The following is a 25588-nucleotide window of genomic DNA, read 5'->3' on the forward strand; positions in this document are numbered from 1 at the left end:
ACACTATGATTAAGGCCATAAGGGAGGAAAATTAAGCAGTCCTACAGGAAGGACTTACCTTATGTAACTCTGCGGGAAAGGTCTCAGGAGGTCCCGAAGCTTGGGAGATGGCCACCCAGGTGAATGGACCTATCTGGAACTTGCCTACAGGGAGATAGTTATCGGGAAATATGGCCAGCTTGGCGTATAGCCAAGGGCCAAAAGGGGGGAAATGTAAGAGAAATTTGGCATTAGGGGTACCAGCGGGACAAGGGTTAAAGTGCTGGTTCCTGCACTGACCCATAAAGAGGTAAAAGGCCTTTCTTCTTGGCCTTGTACATTCCAGTACCAAGACTCCAGGAGGTACTGTTATGGTTTGGGAAACCAGATAGTATTCCAACAAGAAATGTCAATATGAGAGAACCTAAACAGACCGCTGATAAGGCCTTGTGAAGAGGCCAGAGATAGACTTCATGGCACCAAAGGAAATGTATAACAAATTCCAACCTAATGATACCATTCTGGGTACGGTCTATGATGGTCACGAGATCATGGCCTGTCAATCCGAGCTCATGGCCTGTTAATCCGAACTCATGGCCTATCAATCCGAAGTAGTACCGATAAGGTAGTCCAATTAGAGAAGTAGCACTGATAAGGTAATCCAATTAGAAATCTAGGTAGGTCTTGCCCGGGAACGGAGGGGTTTTGAAATGTATAAAAGTTGTATGATTGTGCTGTTCAGGGAGCATCTCCACTCACAGACGGCTGTGATGAGAGGTGTTCCCGGACGTTCGTAATAACAGATCGTTATACCTTACCATTTGTCTCTGTCTGCTAACTCCGGGGGCTGTTACGCGGGTTGGGGCGAGTGTCGACCCTCTATATCAGGGGGCCTGCTCGTGGGAGGAGAACCCTTCCCATTTCCCCTTACAACTCCCTAAACGTTTCAACCTCTCCATCTCGCTCTCTCCTCATTCAAGATCCTCCTTTAGACCTACCTCTTTGAACAAGCTTTTCCTCACCTCTAATATCTCCTCCTTTGGCTCAATGTCAATGTTGTCTAATTATGCTGCTGTGAAGCGCCTTGGGATGTTTTCCTATGTTAAAGATGCTATATAAATGCAAGTTTTTGTTGGTTATATTGTCCCTCCATTGGAACCACGAGTGTCTGATGGATTATACATTGTACTGGCTTTTATTTTGCTGATCAATTTATCTGATGCCAGATCTTTCTCCCTGCTTCTCCTTTGCTGCCCATGTTCTCTTTCGGTAACAGACCACTGGACCTGAGTTGGTCAGTAGGACAGTCAAAGGTGACTTTGGTGATGCTGTAGCGGAAGTAAAATTCTTCCAAATATTTTGTTTGCCTCTGCCAGCTCTATGATGTAACATGATGTAGGACAGTCAAGGTACACTCGGTCCCTTCATCCAATTCATTAATATAGATTGTAAATAGTTGAGGCCCCAGCACTGATCCCTGTTGCACCCCTCTAGTTACAGTTTACCAACCAGAAAATGACCCATTTATCCCAGCTCTCTGTTTGTCTGTTAGTTAGCCAATCCTCTATCCATGCTAATATATTACCCCCAACCCCGTGAGCTCGTATCTTGTGCAGTAACCTTTTATGTGGCACCTTATCGAATGCCTTCTGGAAATCTTCACTCCAAATAGTACTTAATTGGTTAAAAAACATGTTAGAACATCCTGAGGTCATGAAAGGTGCTATATAAATGCAAGTCTTGCTTTTTTTTCCATCCTTTAGTCCCTACACTCCCCTTTGCTATTAGTAGTGGATGTGCAGAAAAACTGGGCTACAGTGGTTCATGGGGCAACCTCAGAGGAGCTAGTGAAGTTTACACCAACAAACGCAGACACTGGATCTGAAACCTGCCCTTGGACGGTGGACATGCACGTGGCCTCAGTCAGCTATGTCAGATCGAACCCAGTTCAGTTCCACACCAAATAGCACATTAGATTTCTATTCTCGCACTAGTCTCCTGAAGTTCATTTTAGCCAGAATCACATTCTGATAAATTATCTGCCAACTAGATGGAAGGCTTGAAGTCATATTTGAGTCATTCCGTTTATTTTCCCCTTTATTATGATTATTTCTGCTTTGCGTCTCTTACATCTTGCCTTTTTAAAAAACGGTTTCAAATTGGTTCCACGGAAACAGTCGAGGCAGTGGAAAGGTTTTGATGCACTATCCCTTTAAAAATTCCCATGATAGGGCGTTTGATGCATTATCCTTTTAAGAATTCCTGCAATAGGGCTTTTGATGCACGGTCCCTTTAAGAATTCCAGTGGTAGGGCTTTTGATGCATGGTCCCTTTAAGAATTCTCGTGGGAGGGCTTTTGATGTTTAAAAAGAGTATTAAGCAGGTCGGACTCAAGTGGAGATTTGTCCCCGCTGGCCAGCCAATTCAGATTGTTCCCTTTTTAATTAAGTGTCTGCTCTTACTGGATTCAATGGCAGCTGTTCACTGGCGTGCCTCATTGTGTCATTATATATTCATTATCATCAACCTCCATACACCAAGTCATTTCCTATTCATATCTATATATTCCAGGCTGCTTTATGTCCGGGCCAGAGCACTTGCAACAGACTTGAAATTTAACCCAGAATTTTATTTTCATAAAATCAAGGTGAACTTAATTTTTTTGAGTTCCTCTTGAATTGTCAGATTGGCTAATTTGATAACACTCTTAAACCTTGAGTAAAAAGCTTCCGGCTTCACTCCCCTGAGGGAGTGCAGCATTGGCGGTGTAGTGGTCATGCTATTGGATGAGAAATTCAGAGGCCTGGACTAATAATCCAGAGTACAGGAGCTCAAATCCCAGCAAGATAGGATTGAAAATTTGAATTCAGTTAAAAAGATCTGTAATGTCTGTAAAAGTGACCATGAAGCTGTTGGATTGCTGTAAAATCCTAAGCGGTTCATTAATGTGAAGGAAACCTGTTGTCTTTATTCGGTTTAGCCTCATACCAACATGACTGACTCTTAACTCTCCAACCAGCCATTCCGTTATATCAATAACCGCCATCCAGAGTTTCAAAAAGGCGGCCCAGCAACACCTTTTCAGGGCAACTAAGGATGGGCAATAAATGCTGGCCTGGCCAATAATCCAAGAATGGATAGTAAAAATAGCTGAAATGTAAAGACGGAATCCTGCTTGCCTCCAATCTGGTTTATGTCCCTGTCACAGTAACGAAACGGCTCTCAGCAAAGTCACAAATGACATCCTTTGTGACTGGGACAAAGGCAAACTGTCCCTCCTCGTCCTTCTTGATTTGTCTGCAGCCTTTGACACGATTGATCACTCTATCCTTCTCCAATGCCTCTCCACCATCATCCAGCTGGGTGGGACTGCACTCGCCTGGTTCCATTCTTATCTACCTAATCGTAGCCAGAGAATCACCTGCAATGGCTTCTCTTCTCTCCCCCGCATTGTTACCTCTGGTGACCCCCAAGGATCTATCCTTGCCTCCCCTCCTATTTCTCATCTATATGTTGCACCGAGGCGACATCATCCGAAAACACAGAGTCAGTCTCCACACGTATGCTGATGACACCCAGCTCTACCTCACTACCACTTCTCTCGACCCCTTCTCAGTCTCCAAATTGTCAGACTGATTGTCTGACATCCAGTTCTCGTGGAGCAGAAATTTTCTCCAATTGCATAATTGGAAGACGGAAGCCAAAACACACACACCTGCTTGGCAAGACCCATGGGCCTGAGAATGTATACTGAAAATGTATACAGACATTGAAGCTGAGAATGTGGGAAAAGGTATAGGGACAGTGAAAAGTTAACAAAGGATTCATGGAGGAATAGCCATAAAAATATCAGACTGCAAATGTTACAACATTGACACAGCTAACAAATTGACTCCAAGGTCATAATAATCACACCACTAAACTTGAAACATTAACAGGGAAATAAAGGCTCTTTGTGTAAGAACAGACCATACTGATGTCGGCTCATGAGTGGACAAAGAGAAGGAGGGATCAAAGGGGATAGGCTGAACTAGGATGTCACTCTAATTGCATCTTGTTATCTTGTACCGAAAATGTATAACCGTTGTGTCTTTACAATGTAACGTCACTTGTCCGAGGGAAGTGGCCGCACTCTGAGGGAGAGCGTTCCTTCATTCTGATAAGTCCCGGCCGGTGAAACAATTAATAAAGACTGCTTTGTTATAAGCTTCTTTGGTGTTCACCTCAGTGTATTCGCTGAAACAGATTGAAGGAAAAAGAATCCAGAATCAACATTTGGTGTCAGAAGTGGGATCTCAACAGACGACTGCCGAAAACTTGCGAATTAAGAGCCAGACTAGCCTTGGACAAGACGGGAGGTAAGTGGCCACTGGAGTGAGTATAATTTCAATACTGCTCCAGTTTCCTCCGGTTTCAAAAGTCTGAGGAAAGTTTGGCCACTCGCTGGTTCTCAGGTAGTGTCTGAACAAGATCCAGGTCAATCTGGCGAATACCTTCTAGACTTAGGAAATAAGTGTCCAAGTCAGGTGTGATGTCGACCTTGTATATCACTTGGCCCGTCTAGGCACTGATTGGATTTAAATCGCGCGGCGACGCAAACCGCGGGGCGACGCGGAGGATAGGGCTAGGTTCGATAGGGCTAGTTTAAATCGCGCAGCAACGTGAACTGCGGGGTGATGCAGAGGATAGGGCTAGGTTATATAGGGCTAGTTTAAATCGCGCGGCGACGCAAACCGCGGGGCGACGCGGAGGATAGGGCTAGGTTAAATAGGGCTAGTTTAAATCGCGCGGTGACGCGAACTGCGGGGCGACATGGAGGATAGGGCTAGGTTAGATAGGGCTAGTTTAAATCGCGTGATGACGCGAACCACGCGGCGATGCAGAGGAAAAAAACGCGCGGCGATGCGGAGGTTAGGGAATTACGTAAAATTAAGCCGCGGGGCGACGCGGGACTGTATAACTTTAAAATTGTACTTATTCCAGGTACGGCGTTGATCTTGTATGTCACTTGGTCCGCCTAGGCTCTGGATAAGATAACTTATTCCACCGCGGGGTGACGCGGGGACAATCGGGACTAATTAGGATCCTGATCCTATGCGGGGGCGACGCGAGGATGGGTAATTTAGATAAAACTATGAATTCCCTGAAAGATCATGGATCTAAAAATAGAGCCGGCCAAAACAATTAATAGGAAAGAAGAGAGACTTTTGTGAACGTCTGTTTTGAATGAGAAGTACTTGTGTGATTTTGACTGAAGAATGAAAGCCTGTTTGGGAAACCGGGAAGTTATGGTTTGTTTTAGCTCCATCCACTTTTTCAAACAGAGTGAAAGTTTTTTTTTTAACCCTTCATAGTGTTGTCCTGTATGTGGGAAGTTTAAGAGTGTGAACCTTATTGAATTACATTTTAAGTTAGAAACGCAGGTGTTGATATATTCGGATGATAAGTTACGGAGCTAGGAAATGCACAAAGGATAGGTTTGTTGAGTAAAAGATTAAAAAATACATGGTCCTGGTGGTTGAAAAAAAAAAGGAATTTATTTGACACGCTCACTTACTTGTCGAAAGAAAACATGCAATGATTGATTACGTTGGGTTGAAAGACATAAATTTAGTCTCGGAATGAGATAAAGAATGCCTTTTAAAAAAAGCTTCTAAGCTCAAAAAAAAAGTTTTAAATAAAGATTGAAATTACAAAATTTGAATTGGGATTTTGAGATATTAAGAGAAGGCACAGCAAAATACTGAGGTGGATTCAAAAAAAAAAATTATTATATTAAATCTGATCTCTTAAAGAAAATAGGAGATATAAAACTAAAAGGTTTGGAAACAATCTAGAAATACCTTCAGGGATCAGGTCAAACTCCTGGGCGAGTGGCGAGCTATCTGCGAAGGTGTAAAAGGGACTTTTGAGATGTTAAAAACAGCAAGCTTTAGCAGTTTAGAAGAGACATGGTAACGACCTTGAAACTGGAACAATTGAGATAACGAAAAGCAGCCCTCTCAGCCTACGTGCCAGACTTCCCTCTAGTTATGGAAAAGACGGAAAAAAAAGACGCAACCTTGAAAGAAAACAAATACAAAACATAATTTGAAGAAAGGAGATCTTAAAAAAATGTAACATACTAAATAGGTGCTGAAAGGGAAAAAAAAAGTGTTCTGAGATGGAAAAGGACATAACTTACTAAATACTAGCTGATATTTGCTGTGAAAAAGATATTGGCTTAATTGAAAATTTTTGGAAGAGGTAAAAGACACTCTCCATTGACAATGATTTTAAATTATGAGAAAGTTCCACTGCAGTTTGAAAAGATGCATCACTTCTGTCAAGTTGGCAGGAGAACGCCACTAAATTAGGATTCTCATTGACAGAAGGAGGACATGTTAAAACCGTAGACGTCTTAAAGAAAGAGTGCGTGCACGAGAAACGTACTAAGAGTTCCACTGGGACTTCTGAGAAAGGTATCGATAGACTACGTAGTCAAATGGTTGGCTTTGCATTGACTGAGGCTGATGACGAAATTGAATTTCAGTAAACAAATAGCTATTAAAAATGTGTGGTCTCGTTTTAAATCAATTAAAAAAAAAATCTTTGGCAAGTACTTGGATTAGAAGTTAAAAAAATTGGAGTTTAATCAAATGCTGCCTTTCCTGATGAGAAGACTTTTATTATGACGGCTTTACTAATGATTTCTGCTGTTTAACGGATTCCTAATTTCTAAGCAAGTTTTGAAGGCACGAAGACTTTTTTTTTCTCAGATGATTACGTGAAGTCACGTAATGACATCAGGTCTTCTTACAAACCTGTAAAGGAGTTAACCCTTTCCATTGACAGCCGTTTTATACTGAACATTATTAATTTAGATTTCTTAATAGAAAAAAGACTCACCTAACAGAGGAAATGGTGCGATAGTCAGAATAAAAATAAAAACAGAACTAGCTTATGTAATAATACTTGCCTAATACAATAAAGAAATAGATACTCAAACAAAACAAATTGAAGAGTTAAAAGGCTAAGATAAATAAGCTGAAAGAGATTCACAAATCCAACCTAACCCGGACCTCCAAGTTCATGGAGTGACCTCGACATGCATGGATAAAAGATGAGTCAGACTAAAAATCCTGCAAAGGATAAGTTAGCCTCGGAAAAACCAATGCCAACCATCCAAGATGTCATTAAAGCACAGGAGGACGTTCCTAAAAAAGATAAACTGTTGTGGAAAGATTATGGATGTACTTATGATAATGTTTCTAAACTCTGGACCACTCCCGCGGAACAGACTTGCATGTCTGACGAGATGGCCCTATGGGTTATTGAATGTATGCACTTTGCTACTCATTGTGGAGCAAGGACAACAAGTGACACGCTTTTGGCCACTTGGTGGCACCCTAGACTCCAGGTGCTGGCCCAGAACATCAGTAGTCGCTGCCTTGTTTGCCAACAGCATAATCCATGGAAGGGAGTCCCCTGTGATTTGGGTAGGACGCCCCTACCCGAAGGTCCCTTTGAGACCTTGCAGTTGGACTACATTGAATTGCAAAGAGTTCAGTGTTACAAATATGTGTTAGTAATAGTAGATGTATTTAGCAAATGGATCGAAGCCTACCCTACCCTGGACAATAAGGCTCAAACTGTTGTTAAGGTGTTAATGAGGGAAATTGTTCCTAGATATGGTATCCCAGCTCGACTGATGGCCACCTATGTTCTTTCCCTGACTCAGGCTCTGCGAATAGCCCACAACCAGGTTCGAGAGGCTCACCTCGACCTCCCAGTTTTACCCGAATCGTCCCTCGTGGCACCAGGGAAGTATGGATTCGGAAGGGATTGGAGTCACAATGGGAGGGGCCTTTTCAGGTGTTACTTACTACCCCCACTGCAGCTACGGTTGAGGGGAAAAGTGCCTGGGTTCACCTGCACCACTGCAAGCTCACCACCCTCTAACGAATCTATTTTACTGGTTATTCTAACTCTTGTTTCTGTTCCAGACTTCCTCTTCTCCATAGCTGAACAAGGCCATCTCTAGCAGCGTCCTGATTAAAAGAGTGAGTCCCGAGGAGAACAGTTTGAACTCCTACCCGTAGTGATAGACAACCAGCTACACCGACGGTGACCTGAGAAGAGAGGCGAGAAAACCGAACTCTTTTAATCAGCAAAATATTCGGACTATTTATCCTTGTCCATAGAGACGCTACAAGAAACACTTTGTTCCTGAGTAATAAGATGAAACTGTGTCTGTGTGCCACAGTCTGTATAATAGTGTTGGTGTACGACAGGTGCGGCGCGTGGGAAGAGAGACTGAAGCAAGAGCTCCATGTAAACACCTTTTTGTACGTCTTATGTTTATGCACGAAATGGGAAGTTTTCTAGTTGCTGGGTGTGCTCACATATCCCTATACATTCCAAAGGGGGAATTCCTTTGCGCCCCGTTCCACTGACCCCAACTGAGACTGTCAAGTGGCTTCTGAGCCAGACTAGCATGAGAGGAGGGGGGGGGCCAATGCAAATACGAAAGACGAAAGGAAGGTCAAGATGTTGGTCTGGGAGCAACCAGACTTTCAGCTGCGAGGCAGCCTGCCCTTCGGAGCTTTCCCCCAACTGTGAAAGAGATAATAACGATACTTGCTTCTCACGTATCCCTCTTGCTTTCAAAGATTGCAATCTAACAGGTATCGTCAGAGGGATCACAGAGGGCAGGAGGAGCATCATAACGTTACTGTGTGGACAACCACGGGGACGTCACTAAGTGGGACGTTTCAGGGATGGTACCAGCCACCCTACGACCGTGAAAAGGAACCCCCATTCTTAGCCCTGACCAATACCTCGGGGGTTGGGAGGCCAACCGGGGACATATGTTTAACCCGAAATGACACCAGTAGCAAGGGACATATCATAGGGTACAGCAATTGGCCACACAGTCTCAACATCACCACAGGTGCACGAGTCACCATCCTCTCTCAGCTTCCAAATAAAACAGGTGGAGGTCTGTGGGCCCAGTCTTGGGACCCGGAAGCGAAATATCAGAAAGCAGCTTTTAACGGCACGTATTTTGTGTGCGGTCATAGGGCATATCCCTGGTTGCCTAGACGATGTACATGGGTCCTGCTATCTGGGATATGTGGTGCCATTTGTGCGGCAAATACATACCCTGGCTGAAGCACATGCCTCCAGCCGACACAAGCGAGCCCTCACCCCCGCCGAAAGGTTCTTTGGAGTCATGATGTTCCCATTCGGGATAGAACGCATCATGGATGAAGTACAGAACCTAGAGAGGGTATTGGAACAGATAGCTAACCATACTGCTGAAGCTCTGGAGGACATCACGGCCGAAATGGTAGCAATGCGGACTGTAGCATTACAAAACCGAATGGCCCTCGATTATCTGTTAGCTGAGAAAGGGGGAACGTGTGCCCTGATAGGATCTGAATGTTGCACTTACATTCCCGATAGTTCAGAAAACATAACCAATCTCGCTGATCACATAAGAAAGGAGGTGAAGAAGTTATCCATGCCAGCAGGAGGATCTAGCTGGTTTGATTGGCTATGAGGTGGATCCTGGGAATCCTATCTAATGCATGGGACAATTATTCTCATCGTAGTAATAATTACTTGTTGCTTGATTGTTGGTTGCTTTAACCTTTGTTGTAAAGTCATGATGGCAAGGTTAGCAAACCCTCTTGTGGTCACGGGCTCCCGGGTTATGATCCAGCAAACTAAAAAGACCTACTCGACAAGGAGGATCAGGAAAGAGAGTGCGAACGGCTGAATGCGATACTCCTGGAATAATCCTAAGAGTTATCATGGAATGATAAAAGGGGGGAATGAGAATGTATACTGAAAATGTATACAGACATTGAAGCTGAGAATGTGGGAAAATGTATAGGGACAGTGAAAAGTTAACAAAGGATTCATGGAGGAATAGCCATAAAAATATCAGACTGCAAATATTACAACATTGACACAGCTAACAAATTGACTCCAAGGTCTTAATAATCACACCACTAAACTTGAAACATTAACAGGGAAATAAAGGCTCTTTGTGTAAGAACAGACCATACTGATGTCGGCTCATGAGTGGACAAAGGGAAGGAGGGATCAAAGGGAATAGGCTGAACTAGGATGTCACTCTAATTGTATCTTGTTATCTTGCACCGAAAATGTATAACCGTTGTGCCTTTACAATGTAACGTCACTTGTCCGAGGGAAGTGGCCGCACTCTGAGGGAGAGCGTTCCTTCGTTCTGATAAGTCCCGGCCGGTGAAACAATTAATAAAGACTGCTTTGTTATAAGCTTCTTTGGTGTTCGCCTCAGTGTATTCGCTGAAACAGATTGAAGGAAAAAGAATCCAGAATCAACAGGCCTGTTGGCGCCAATAGAATCATATCGCAGTAAGCATCATCAGGAGAGAAGGGGAGAATTTGGGGATTTGAAAAGAATTCGACTTGTTCACAAGAACACTCAGATGCTCGTTAGCTGATCTCAGCTGGGCAGTGATAGGATTGGTACAGTTGGCCTCAGCACCTCTGGGCGAGGGAATGGAAGATTCAGCCAGGTTGCCATCTCCTAATTGCACTCTGTTTTATAGTGGCATAAGTTCGATGACGGACTGAATTTAGGAATTACGGGGTGAGATTTTCCTCTTTGTGGTGGAGTACTGTCAGGGAGGGCCTTCCACCCATCCCTCCTGGATCGAGGGTCATTATTGATGTAGAGTAGGTCCCCGCAGGATTCCCACCACCAAGACGGATCCCACCAGTGTCTGGTAACCCCACTGTAACACTAGATGAGATTGCTAGGTTTAGCGTTTTATGGGGTAGGATATCACCAGCTACACGTTTTGTTCACGATTGAAAGCTCCAGGCTTCAGCCTCTCTCTCTCTCTAACACAACATTTCTTGACTCTCTGTTTTATTGATGCTACCAGAAATAAAAGAAAAAAGACTTAGATTTATACAGAGCCTTTCCTGACTATTGGACGTCTCAAAGCTCTTTACAGCCAATGGAATACTTTTGGAGTGTAGTCACTGTTGTAATGCAGGAAACGCAGCAGCCAAGTTGCACTCAAGCAAACTCCCACAAACAGCAATATGATTATGCCCAGATAATCTGTTTTTTTGTTATGTTGATTGAGCGTTAAATATTGGCCAGGACAGTGAGGATAACTTTCCTGCTCTTCTTTGAAATAATGCCATGGGATCGTTTGCGTCCATTTGAGAAAGCAGACGGGGTCTTGGTTTAACGTCTCATCTGAAAGATGGCACCTCTGGCAGTGCAGCGCTCCCTCAGCACCACACTGGAGTATCAGCCTAGATATTTTGTGCTCAAGTCCCTGGAGTGGGACTTCAATCCAAAACTTCTGACTCAGAGGCGAGCGCTACCCACCGAGCCACAGCTAACACTAAATATGACACTACTATGGTCATTGTGCCTTTGAACTTTTATCTCTTGATTCTCCTAACCTCCAAATATCAAACCCTAGACGCTCTTCCTCCTCCTTCCATATTCACTGTGTTGAAATCTTTTCACTGTTTTCTACTTCAACTCATTCTTTCCTAGGATCTCAAAACTGACCTACTCATCTTCCTACAATCTGAAAGCTTTTAAAACTCGAGCTTGGGGTTACCTATTCCGACTTCCTGATTTCAACTTATCGTGTTTCCTGTTCTTTTATCCCTTTGAGATTTTCTGTACTGTGAGCCTTGGAGCTTCACCTGGGTTACTCAATAGTAATTTAAAAAATAAACATAAATACACATCGAAGTTTCACACTCCAATAGCCAGTACCTATTACAGTTCTTAAATGTCATTATTACATCAGTGGGCTACATCAAGGTTATAGAGGAGATATACGAGGAAAAATGCTTGGACTGGAGAATTTTATCTATGAGGAAAGATTGGATAGGCTGGGATTATTTTCTTTGGGACAGAGGAGGCTAAGGGGAGATTTAATTGAGGTGTATAAAATTATGAGGGGTCTGGATAGAGTGGATAGGAAGGACTTACTTCCCTTAGCAGAGAGGTCAACAACCAGGGGGCATAGATTTAAAGTAATTGGTAGAATGATTAGAGGGGATTTGAGGAGAAATGTTTTCACCCAGAGGGTGGTGGTGGTCTGGAACTCACTGCTTGAAAGGGTGGTAGAGGCAGAAACCCTCATTGCATTAAAACATTCTTGGATATGAACTTGAAATGTATTAACCTACAAAGCTATGGATTATGGGCTCAATTTTCCCCAAAGCTTTTTTTTGGCGTACTTGAAAAATTGCACCCGTTTATTTGGGGCCCAAGTATGCCAATAAAAAAATGTTCTAACTTTCCCCGTTGGATTTCTTCATTTTGACAAACCTAACCTGTCCTTTAGTTTTGGGGAGTGGGGCCTTGATCTGCGCCAAAAAGATTGGGTTGCCATGGTAACCAGGGACTCAATTTGAGCTGAGGCTGCAAAGTGAATCATACAGGGAGCTCGCAACATATTAAAACACATTGCATCAACTTAAAAACACATTAAAATATATTGCAACAACTTACCTCCAATTATTAAAGTCCCCCGTCCCTCCCGATGCTGATGCCGAACCCCACCCCTATCAGAGGCTCAAGGGCCTCCTGGTCTGCTTCCCCTGCCCGCCCCGAGACTCGAGTGCCTTGCCGGTGCTGGTCCTGCTGCCCCGCCCCTAGTCCTGGCCGAAGGGCTTGCTGGTCTCGCTCCCCCCCCCTATCCCCGAACCCCTTGCCGGTGCCGGTCCAGCTACAGCTCCCCCCCCCCCCCCCCGCGCCCAGCCCCAAGTTCCTTGCCGGCCCCGTCCTGGCCCAGGCTGAATGGCCTCCCGGTCTGCTGCCCTGCCCTTATCCCAGGCCAAGTGGTCTGCCAGTCTGCTCCCCTGGCCCTATCCCAGGCTGAATGGCCAACTCCCTCCCAGTCCCCGCACCTAACTACACCTGAAAGGCTTTCCCCCTCCCTCTCTCTTCCCCCCACTCTCCACCACCTCTCTCTCTCTCTCCCCCCACCTCTCTCTTCCCCCCCCTTCCCCCCACCCTCTCTCTCTCCCCCTCTCTCTTAACTTTTCTGCTGCTGCTGTCCAGGCATCTGCTGCACTTACCTGCGCCGATTTCCTTACCTGCGCCGATTTCCTTACCTGCGCCGATTTCCTTACCTGCGCCGATTTCCTTACCTGCGCCGATTTCCTTACCTGCGCCGATTTCTTTAATTCTCCAGAAGGTTTTTCTACAGAGGCCGCATGCACTGGCCTAAGCAGAACTGGAGTAACTCTCAGTTGGCCAAACTTGCCTAAATAGCCAGCATTGGCGCAGGTGGCAGGTTACACCCCCTTTGGCTGGAAAAAAAAACGTACCTAAAAGAATTGTAACTAACTGAGTTATGCTGGTGCAAATTGATTGGGGAAACCGTGTTTTTTTTAACTTAGACCAAAAAAAGCAGCATGCTCCAAAAAAAACAGTGCAAATCACGGAAAAATTGAGCCCTAAGAGCTGGAAAGTGGGATTATGCTGGATAGCTTTTTTTTGGCCAGCACGGACACGATGGGCTGAATGGCCTTCTTCTGTGCCGTAAACTTCTATAATTCTATGATCTTTCTACTTTTCATTCTGAACCTACAGCAGATTGAGCACAAGCCCATTATATAACATTACAATGACATCTGTTGTAATGAGCTGAACAGTTCTGAACTTTGATTCCTCTGGTAGCATTGTACACGATAATTGAAAACAGATCACGTAATTACAATCTCAACTTTATTCAAAGTCTACCATCAGTGATCAATGGTGTTTCCTTCAGAATGTTCTAACATTGTGGCTTATAACTTTCAGTCCTATGTGATGAATATGGAGCCATCAGATCGAACTATAAAAGATTCCTGAATTGCTTTGCGTGTTTTCATATATATGAGTGGCTCTGACATTCAGCCACTTGAAAAGAGCCAAACAAGGGAGGAGGGAGAGGCCTGGTGTGCGAGCACACTATCCTTATATTTTTTGTACCTGGGTTCAAATTCAGCCTAAATTACTAGGATGAAAGTTTCGTCTCTGCTGACTGTCAGGGTTGTGACTGGACTGAATATGGGGCAGTCTCAACCCAAGCCTTGGAGACCACGGGGTAGAGTTTAACCTTCGCCACCTGGGTGATAATCTGGCAGAGCAGATTACCTGCCCACTGTGGGACCTGCCCATTCTTCACTCTGTTGAAATACAGTGTAAACATTGCCCCAAATTCAACACAATTGATGCCAAAAGGGCACACTCACTCAGAGGGGTTGTAGGAATGGCTGGTATGGGAGGGGACGGGATTTGTAGCAGAATCACTGACTTCCTGTTTCTGATTTGAAACAACTGAACAGGGGAGGAGATTCTTCCCCTCCCCCACTCTCCCTCGTCGTTCGATGGGGTACATAGAGTTTTGCTTTGCATATAATTCATGCTACGCTTGACCGGGAGATGCTCAATGCGGCATTGTATGCCTGCTACTTTAGATCTCGATAAGAGCAAGGCGCCACTTTAAAAACTAAGGTTTAAGACTTCTGGCCTGTTTGGACATGGGATTAGCACAGTCTGAATAGGGGCTCCCCCTGCCCCACTTCTCGGCCACACTGATAAATTCTGATGGCTGTTGAGGAGGCCACCTCTTCCCTCATGACATCACTTTTGGAGTGGGACTGGTGGAATTCCAGACTCCCTGGAAATCACGCAAGCTCCGCCCAGCGTCCGGTCAATGGTAGCTTTGAAGAGTAAGGCCAGACGAGCCTTCTCCCTCTACCCTCTCCCCTCCCTTTACGGAGCAGCAAGGTGCCACCATGGGGCAGGTGCTACAGTAGCACTGTGAAGAGCAGGTGCACCCTCTCCTATTGTTGAAGTTACTCCATCCCTGGGATTTATTGCCAGGATTCAGGTCCAGGGCAAATGGACAGTTAGAAGTCCCTCAATAGAGAGGGGAGGGCAGGGCGGGTGGGGGGGAAATCACAGAATTTCTGGGTTTAGAATCATACAAAACACAAAGGGTACAAAGAGACCCTTACACATGGGGCTAGACTTTTGGCCCACATAAGAGCTGAGATTCAGGCTATTGCCCATTTTTGATGAAAAATGTAAACTAGCGCATACAGGAATGAGCTGCATCGCCCGACCTATTTAAAAAAATATATGATGTCTTCCTCATGCAAGGCCCAGAATACTGTTTATAATGGAAACTAGCGCCTGATTATCGCCCAAATTATCGCTAAGTGCTACTTTCGGCATTTCGCCCATATTTCGCCCAAATGATTGCTGGCTCAAGAAAAGCTGCAATAACCTGACCTTAACTCAGCACTGTGGACGCCATTTTGTAACTCAGAGGATCATTAATAAAAGGCTGCTTGGAGTGGTTGGGAGGAGAAGCAATGCGTGAGTGACTTTAAGGGCGTTTTTGAATCTTGCCAATCATCTCATCACATTGTGGTTAATTTGCAGTTTATATTGTATTTGTTGAGGACAATTTAAAAAGACAGATTAGGGCATTTATAGCGATTTTTAGTGATGGGGCCTGTAATTTCTCAACCAGTATTGATGACTACTCACATGCTGCAGATTAGAGATGAGAGAAGGTTCATTGAAGAGCATTATGTGCCCAATCAAAGAGGTGGCAGACTGCTGAGGAGGAGGAGACCTTACACCTAACGCATTTACAGGGATAAGCGATCATACCTGGACTTGTCCGATAACACATGCGTTAGAAGGCTGCGATTCCGAAAGGAGGTCATCACTGAGATATGCCAGCTAATTAAGGGAGATCTGCAGCTTAACAGCACCATCAGGACCGCACTGTCCGTTGAGGTTAAGGTTACTGTGGTACTTTCCTTCTACGCATCGGGCACCTTTCAGGCCCTAGCTGGCGACATTTGCATTATCTCTCAGCACGCCACACATTGCTGCATTCGATAGGTGACTGAAGCCCTTTTCGTTTGCATGATGGACTTTATAAACTTCCCGATGACCAGGGAGGCATAGAGTGAGAGAGCCTTGGGGTTCTCAAGAAAAGCAAACTTCCCCAAGGTGCAGGGAGCAATAGACTGTATGCAAATTGTGCTGTGAGCACCTTTACAGGATGCAGAAGTGTTTCAGAACCGAAAGGGATTCCACTCCCTGAATGTACAGCTCGTTGTCGACCACAAGCAAATAATCATGGCAGTAAATACAAATTTCCAGGGAGCAGCCATTATGCGTACATCTTGCGTGAGAGCACTGTCTCTGACCTCTTTAAGAGTCAGCCACAAAGTCACAGTTGGATGCTGTGGGATAAAGGATATGGCCTTGCCAACTGGCTGATGACCCCCCTGCATAAGCCACTGACAGAGGCCAAGAAGCGCTACAACGAAAGCCATATAGCCACACGCAATATCGTCGAAAAGTCAATTGGAGTTCTGAAGTGCCTGGAATTCTGAAGCTGCCTGGACCACTCAGGAGGCAACCTACAACACCACTCTGAGCAGGTCGCTGAGTTCATTGTGGTGTGCTGCATGTTGCATAACCTAGCTATCAGGAGAGGACAACAATTGCCAGATGGGACCGCCGGTCCACCTCAGGAGGGAGAGGAGCGGAAGAGGAGGACGAGGACCTCGGGGAGGACAATCAGCCTGGCGATGAACCAATGCCCCCAGCTCCACCACCCCTCCCCCCCACAAACTGGAAATGCCCCATTGGTAGTTACGCAACTGCAAAACTGTTGCGTCAACAGCTCATAAATGAATGTTTTGCGTGAAGTTACGATGGTGACAGTTACAGTTGCGTTACGTTTCATCCTTGCCTGGCCTGGCCATGGCCATTGTGTCCAACCATTGTATTGATGTTTTACCGTACGTTATTAGAGGACACTTCACAACAATTGTAAAGTTCAATAACATTTTTGAATAACTTAACAACATATTTAAAATATTTTTTTAACAAACTATAAACCCCACCAACCCCCAACAATGAGCAAAATGTTGAAAACAACAATATAATGAGAAAACCCTCCCACCATCCCCAACAGTCAACAATGATCAATTTAAAAAGAATAATAATACAAAAATAATAAAGGCCTTTCCCTCCTTACCTGCGGCCACGCTTTCCTCCTCTAACTTGAGTGCCCCTGGTCGTAACCCTCACTTTCCCACTCAATCCCCTAGTAATGGGACCAAGATGTCTTGCAGCAGAGCACCTCAAGGGCTGCTGCTGTGGGGGGGATGTTGTCGGCAGAATGACCTCAGTGGTTTGAGGAAAGACATTTGCAAAGAAACGTCTTCTGAGTCAGAAGGAAGTTCTTCCTCCTGTCTCACATCTGTCATGTTGATTGGTGGTACGGCAGCGTTGGAGTGCAGTCCCGTATCCTGAAACTATCGTATGAAACAAGGCATCAACAGCGTCAGTCGTTCGTCCCATTGCCCCAACTATCTGCCCCATGCCCTCTGTTACTCTGGCAGATAGTGTGGCAATGTTGCTGATTAACCCACCAAGCGCCTGGAGGAGCTCTCGACCTATGTCGGCGCTCACTCTCGACATGACACCATGTCCTCGTTGACACCTGCCCATCGCAGCGCGTGCCTACCTCGCCGACTCAACCTCCGCGGACACTGTACGACTTGGAGTGCTCTGCTGCAAGCTGCTTGGCTCCGCTACTTCATCCATTGAGGAAGAGGTGGCCGCAGGTACCACAGATGATATATCCGGCTCATCATCATCCTCCTCTTCGGTGGTATTTTCTTCAGTGGTCTGCACGACCTGCAGTGGTTTTGGAGATGCTGCAGGGGCCTCCCATTGCGTGTCAGGAGCCTGCGGAGCTGGAAAACATAATTGAGGTTAGAAGAAGAGAAGGGCAGACATGAGAATGCTTGCGCTGCACTGGAATATGTACGAGGAGCAATACTACTGCAATAAATGTGAATGAGAGACGTGATTAACATGTGAGTACAGAAGAGTACAGAAGCTGCATACATAACATTATATCATTCATATATTATAATCAAATGGCATTAAATTACTTTAAATTACCACTGGTTTACCACTGATTTACACATTACTCACGTGGCGCAACAACAGAATCTGCACCACCACGGGTGGCAGAATGATTATGCCTGCCCACTAAGGTTGCAGCTTGCTCCTCTAAGTCAGTTAGAGGGTGCAGGTCAGCAGGCCCTCCTTCAGTCTGCCTCCGCTCCACTTGATTCTTAGATATCTTCCTCTGCAAATGTGACAAGAGCATGGCATAAGCTAATTGACTAGGTACTATTACGGAAACACAACAGATATTGTAATCCATAATTAGTCACCCCACATGCTATTCATTGTTAACTTTAATGTTATATGCTAAAACGGTTTGTATCCAATGGATGCACGGTTATAACATCTACGTTCAGAGAAAATATAATGTTTAGAAACTAATGCTTAACACCAACCCTCTCGCGTAAATTCTGCAGGAAAGGCCACATCCACGGGCCATGCCATTCGGCGCCTGAGGGAAGGGAAGTGGTTTATTGGAATCAATGGAGGACCCGAGGGCGGGGAGGGGGGAAATCAGGACCACTGGTGAGCTCAGCAATGACAGGACCATGAGGGGAGGGGGCACCTGTCCCTGGGCTGTGCTCAGAGACCTCCGTGTGGCCAGAGCTAATGCCCCAAGTGTCCCAGGGCAGACAGTGAGCAAGGGCAGCTCTCCCCCAGTCCAGGCTGGGTCACTGTGACTGACAGCAGCCGGAGAGACTCACACAGTCTGGGCAAAGCTGACCAGAACCCTCAGTGCTCAGTCGTGCCCTCATTCACCAACCTAACCAAAAAGGAGACAGTGCCCAAGTTAAAGAGTTGCTCATAGCACACAAGCAGCGATATAATGTAATAATTCTCCTTCTAAACTAAAGTGGTAGAAATGCCGAGTGTTTGCGGTCTGTCTGTTTCCAGTCATTCCTTTGGCCTCAATTTTCGATCAAAGCCTTTAAATAATAATTAATACTGTCGATTAAATTTAAGGCATCTCAGCAAAGTAAGTGTTAATGGGCACAGGTTCCGACCCCAGTCCAAATCTTAACAGAGAAGCTGTTACCCAGCTTAATTACAATCTGGCAGATTTACATCCTAATTAATGAGTTAGTGTATCATTACAATTTTAAATTTAATAATTTAATACTTACTCTTGCCGATGCGACAAGACTGTTCCAGTGCTTGCAGCACTGGTCTGCCTCACGTCGATCGTGGGCCATCTATGAAACGAGGGCGGTGATATCCGCCCATATTTTTTGATAAATTCGGGGTGCAAATTTCCCACGCCCACCCCGGATTAACTGGCACCACTGAGTCTCCACCTCAGTGACTAAGGCCTTATTAGCCTCATCTGAAAAGGCTTTCGCCCTCCTTCTCCCTGATACCTCCTCCACACTCTCTCCCGACTCATCATGATCCATTTCTATCATAATTTCTCTCAAGCACTTCCAAAAATCACTTCAACCAAACCATGCTTCTCTCTCTCCCTCCCTTTGCCTTCTGAGCATGCGCAGATGACTCCTGACCTCCCAAATCGCAGGAAAAATTCTTTGCCTGAAAAAAAATACGCATGCACAGGACGGCCGTTGCTATGGACGCCAGCCTTGCATGACTGAGTACATCGCTAAGGCCCATTTCACATCGCTAAGGTTATAGCCCAAATTAAAAAGGCAAAAGTAACGATTTTTAAATTGGGTGATATTCCAGCGATCCTGAAAAATAAAAAAAGCACTAACTCTGGAAATATTGACCATTTTTGGGTGATAGCGATCATGGTGGAAAGTCTAGCCCATGGAGTTTCACCAACCAGGAACACATATCATAAATTTGGCACATGCATAACCCATGATTTTCCACCCCATGGACATATGCAATGAACTCACTGCTTCCTTTCCAGGAGGCTCTTTACAAGATGGAGCCACTGATTGAGTAAACATGTAATTTGCCTCTTTGGTTTCCATTGAATTATGATTGGAATGACACTGCCATCTGCAAACTAGAAAACAGATTTGAAGTTCCCAACAGCCCAGGATTCACTCCATTTATTTTACTGTAGAATCCAAGCACTCATTTTTCATTGTTAATTGAAGGTGTTCTGATGCCACTTGTCCTGTTTCAGTCATCAATATCCAAATCTGTCTCATAGACATGGGTGACATAGTTAATGTGGTCATGCAGAATGAGAATATGGCCATCAGGTACCAAGAGCCGGCTGGGGAAGCTCCAGCATAGGTAATAACTGCAAGAAAAATAAGTTAAAATAATTAAAGGGAGAGGATTTGGAAAGTAGAATTTTAACTTACTATGATGAGGCTGAGGAGGAAAGTCCTGTTTATTGTGGTTGGTTGCCAAGACATGACAATTCAAAAGCCCTCCCTGTGTATCATACATTATTCTCCCTGACAGTCCAATCTATAGCCAACCTCTTAGAGATGTGCAAGAATACCTGGATTGACTGATCTTCTATTTTGATGAATTGATCCTCACCTTCAACAGTTTCTCGGATCCCTTTAAGGATCAAAGATTTCACGAGATCTGAAATCAAAAAAAGTATGCTTTTTAGACTCTAGTTTGGTATTATTGTTGCCTTAAGAATCTTCTAGGAGTGTTACAGCCTATACTGCTACAACATGGGCAATCCACATCCTTTACTTCAATGCATAGCCTGAGAGAATGCAATACAGCTAGTCCACAGTGTCTACAGAAAAGCAGAGAGCAAGAAATCCAAGCTCGACAACTCGTAGCCTCTATATAATTTATCTTTTAATCTGTCTCAAAAAAAACACAAACTGCATGCTTTCCTACAGGGACATCAACCAGGAGTCCAAATAGTCGATGGTGCTGAAAGATAATTGACTGACAGATGCTCCAATTCACTCGGAATGCAGAGTACAGGCGCTAAGTATAAATGGTGGTGCTTCCAATATCATGCCAAAAGCTGCATAACTGCGGCCAATCTCAGATAAAATGGGAACACTGAAGCAATGCAAATTTCGATAAATGACAGCGTGCACAGTTACCAATCTGCATCTTGTCATCACACCTCCTTGTTAGGTGGACTGGAGTCGGTAGTGCTGGGTGGTCTGGGAATGAGGGAATGACTCATTGACAGTCTGTGGGTGGTAGCATTGAGCTAACTATAATTTTTACTTTAATATCTGAGCATAACATTTCCAGTCAAAGTCTTTTGATTCTGCCAGTGGTTTATTTATATGTCCATCAATTGGAGGGGGAATGACGTTAATGTATTTGAGGCCTCTATCAATAATCTTGGTCTAACTTTAAGTTCCCTGCTAATAGTGGATTGCAGACACCATTCAAATTCCTTAGTCTGTGGACCCTCCCCAGTTTCCTTGAAGATAAGTGTCCATGTTCCCTAGATTCTGGGTAGTGAGAAATGTTGGTGGTCCAGTTTGTTTTAAATTTATTCATTCACAGGATGTGGGTGTTGCTGACAAAGCCGGCATTTATTGTCCATCCCTAATTGCCCTTGAGAAGTTGGTGGTGAGCCACCTTCTTGAACCACTGCAATCCATGTGGTGAAGGTACTCCCACAGTAAGGTTAGGGAGGAAGTTCCAGGATTTTGACCCAGCGGCGATGAAGGAACGATGGAGGGGAATGTGGAGGTGATGGTGTTCCCATGCATCTGCTGTCGTTGTCCTCCTAGGTGGGTTTGGGAGGTGCTGTCAAAGAAGCCTTGATGAGTAGCTCCAGTGCATATTGTAGATAGTACACACTGCAGCCACGGTGTGCCAGTGGTGGAGGGAGTGAATGTTTAAGGTGGTGAATGGAGTGCTGATCAAGTGGGCTGCTTTGTCCTGGATGGTGTCAAGCTTCTTGAGTGTTGTTGGAGCTGCACTCATCTAGGCAAGTGCAGAGTATTCCATGAATTTCCTGACCTTTGCATTGTGGATGGTGGAAAGGCTTTAGGGAATCAGGAGGTGAGACACTCTTTAATCTTTAAAGGGATCCTAGAAACTGTTGAAGGTGAGGATCAATTCATCAAAATAGAAGATCAGTCACTCCAGGTATTCTTGCACATCTCTAAGAGGTTGGCTATAGAATGCCCAGCATTTGACCTGCTCTTTTAACCTGCTATCTTGACCTGCTATTTATGTGGCTGGTCTAATTAAGTTTCTGGTTGATAGTAGCCCCAGGATATCGGCAAAGGTGTTGAATGTCAAGGGAAGATGGTTAGATTCTCTCTTGTTGGAGATGGTTATCTAGATGGGAATAGAAACATAGAAAAATAGGTGCAGGAGTAGGCCATTTAGTCCTTCGAGCCTGCACCGCCATTCAATAAGATCATGGCTGATCATTCCTTCAGTACCCCTTTCCTGCTTTCTCTCCATACCCCTTGATCCCCTTAACCGTAAGAGCCATATCTAACTCCATCTTGAATATATCCAGTGAACTAGCATCAACAACTCTCTGCGGCAGGGAATTCCACAGGTTAACAACTCTCTGAGTGAAGAAGTTTCTCCTCATCTCAGTCCTAAATGGCCTAGCCCTTATCGTAAGACTATGTCCCCTGGTTCTGGACTTCCCCAACATCGCGAACATTCTTCCCGCATCTAACCTGTCCAGTCCCGTCAGAATCTTATAGGTTTCTATGAAATCCCATCTCATCCTTCTAAACTCCAGTGAATAAAGACCCAGTTGATCCAGTCTCTCCTCATATGACAGCCCAGCCATCCCTGGAATCAGTCTGGTGAACCTTTGCTGCACTCCCTCAATAGCAAGAACGTCCTTCCTCAGATTAGGAGACCAAAACTGAACACAAGATTCCAGGTGAGGCCTCACTAAGGCCCTGTACAACTGCAGTAAGACCTCCCTGCTTCTGTATTCAAATCCCCTAGCTATGAAGGCCAACATACCATTTGCCTTCTTTACCGCCTGCTGTACCTGCATGCCCACTTTCAGTGACTGATGAACCATGACACCCAGGTCTCGTGGCACCTCTCCTTTTCCTAATCTGTCGCCATTCAGATAATATTCTGCCTTCTTGTTTTTGCCTCTAAAATCGACAACACCGGGTCACAGTCTCAGAATAAGGGGTCTGCATTTTAGGATTGAGATGAGGGGACATTTCTTCACTCAAAGGGTTGTGAATCTTTGAAATTCTCTACTCCAGGGGGTTGTGGATGCTGAGTTGTTGAGTATATTCAAGACAGAGGTTGATAAATGTTTGGGAATTAAGGGATATTGGGATAGTGTGGGAAGGTGGAGTTGAGGTAGATCACCCATGAATGGCCGTGCAGGCTCAAAGGGCCAATTAGCCTACTCTAGCTCTTATTTGTTATGTTCTTATGCCATTGTCTGCCACTTGTGTGCTGCAAATGTTACTTGCTACTTATCAGCCCAAGCCTGAATGTAGCCCAGGTCTTGCTTGCTTCATTATCTGAGGAGTTGCGAATGAAACTGAATACTGTTCAGTCATCCGCGAACATCCCAACTTCTGACCTTATGATGAAGCAGCTGAAGATAGGTTGGGCCTAGGACACTGCCCTGAGGAACTCCTGCAGAAATGTCCTGGAGACCTCCAACAACCACAGCCATTTTCCTTTGTGCTAGTTATGACTCCAGCCAGTCGAGAGTTTTCCCCTGAAGAACTTTTAAGAGTCCTTTAACCAGACATACCTAATAGACAGCAGTCAGTGTGGTTTGTGCAATAGATTAGATTTATTAAGCTTATGACAATAGTCTACTTAACAAAAAGCGACAGTTGACGAAAGCTCGCAGGCCCAGGTCCCTATAAATTCCGTACACAGGTTGATGTTGTCCTAAATCTGTACATTGTTATTCCAGCCGCCTCTATGCATTCTTTGAGTATCGATGTTATAATCAATTTCTTATCAAACGTTAATTTGGCCAGTGTCCATATATGGTCTTTAACAAAATCACCTTGTTCTAATGATCAAAATACCATTGTCACTCAAACCAGAGCTAGCATGTGGCCACTCCTGTCTCCAGTAATTTTTCATCAATGCCTACTTGTCCATGTCATCTTGTTTACAAATTCCTTCATCACCTTGGCATCTCTTATTTATGCTACTGTATTCTAACTGTTAGTGTTGATTAAGCTGACTCCAATTTCTAATTTGTTATTATAATAATGTGACCTTGGCTCGCAGCTCGTGTTAGTTTGTTATTTGAGGAGCTTCTAACATTTCTAATGTCCACAGAGAATCATGGGTAAGATTAGTTGGTCAATACCTACAAATTGAATATATATATATGAATCTCTAATACCAGTCTTTCTTACAATCGCCACCTCGAGGATGAAATGTTTTAAACATTGATTTTTGACTACCTTAATGTAGTTTCTGACAAGCATTGCTGTAAATTGTTAGCAGGGAAACTCTGAAATGAAGATTTCCCCCTTCTTATAGTCCATTCCATTGAGGGCGAGGAGCAATCTCTGACCCCTTACTCAAATTCAATTCACTGTTCTGGTGTTAAAATTCTGCGCCGCCTGGGATATCCTCTGTTTCTTGAGTTCTTTCCTGATCCTACCCCACTTGGGGTCGCTACGTTGCTTACTTGAGGCGGAGGAATTCTTTCTGACTCCTCACCATGATATTGGCTAGCCCTCTTAATCTGGATTAGCAGTATACCCCGATATCCATATTCACTACCTCCGATATCCATATGCTTCATGACACTAACTTTGTCCATTCTGAAATCTGGTATGATTCTGGCTTATGCATCTAAGTCTTGCTACATGGGATATATAGATCAAATACATTATCATTTCAAATTGGAGAACTACCTGAGTGTGTGAAATAATACGAATGTAAGGGTGTGCTGAAATATTGTGCAGCTTATACTTAAGTATCTCATTTACTGTTGGTTGCACTTAAACATGATACAGGAGGCACCACTAAAACCACCTCATACTGGATTTGAATTGGCTTTTCCCACGCTCTGTTACCTACAAAACACAATAACAGTTAAAATTATAATTCAGTCTCACAATCACTAGTACGTTGACTAAGTACATACGTTTTGAGTGGTAATGATGCAGACAAAGAAAACAGGCATTGTAAGGAAAGTTGAAGTTTAACATCAGATCAACAAGTCATGGACTTAAAAGATTCTCCAGATTTCACTCTTACTCATATCCATCTTGTGGATAATTCATGCTAAATTTATTTCTCCTGGGCCTTCAATTGATCCAATCCAAAATCCATGTAACTCTCCACTTTAACTTCAATTTCAGTCCCTCTAACAGGTACCAGTGCATTTAACTCTATCCTGATTGTTTCATTAATTAGATAGTTTCTCGATGGAGTATGTGCCAATGCTTAAAAGATTGTCTCACTCCCTGAGCCATATTAACCATTTCATGTCTTGCTGTTGTCAAGTATGTCTGAGACCCGTGCTTCAGTGCAAATTCACCATGCATTTCTGCATGCTGATTGCTTCATGTACTACAAATCACGTCTGCAGTCTTATACCGGTATCTCAATGCCATTCGATACAAGCCATCTTGGGCGTTCAGGTGATCTTATCAAAACATTGTAGTCATCTGCAGATCTTTGCTTATCTTCCACTGCATGGTCCCGATGTCTTGGGTAGTGGCCAGGCTATTGAATTCAGTTTTCTTAAAAGGT

The sequence above is a fragment of the Pristiophorus japonicus genome, chromosome 18 (genome assembly GCF_044704955.1).
Source record: "Pristiophorus japonicus isolate sPriJap1 chromosome 18, sPriJap1.hap1, whole genome shotgun sequence".
Lineage (NCBI taxonomy): Eukaryota > Metazoa > Chordata > Chondrichthyes > Pristiophoridae > Pristiophorus > Pristiophorus japonicus.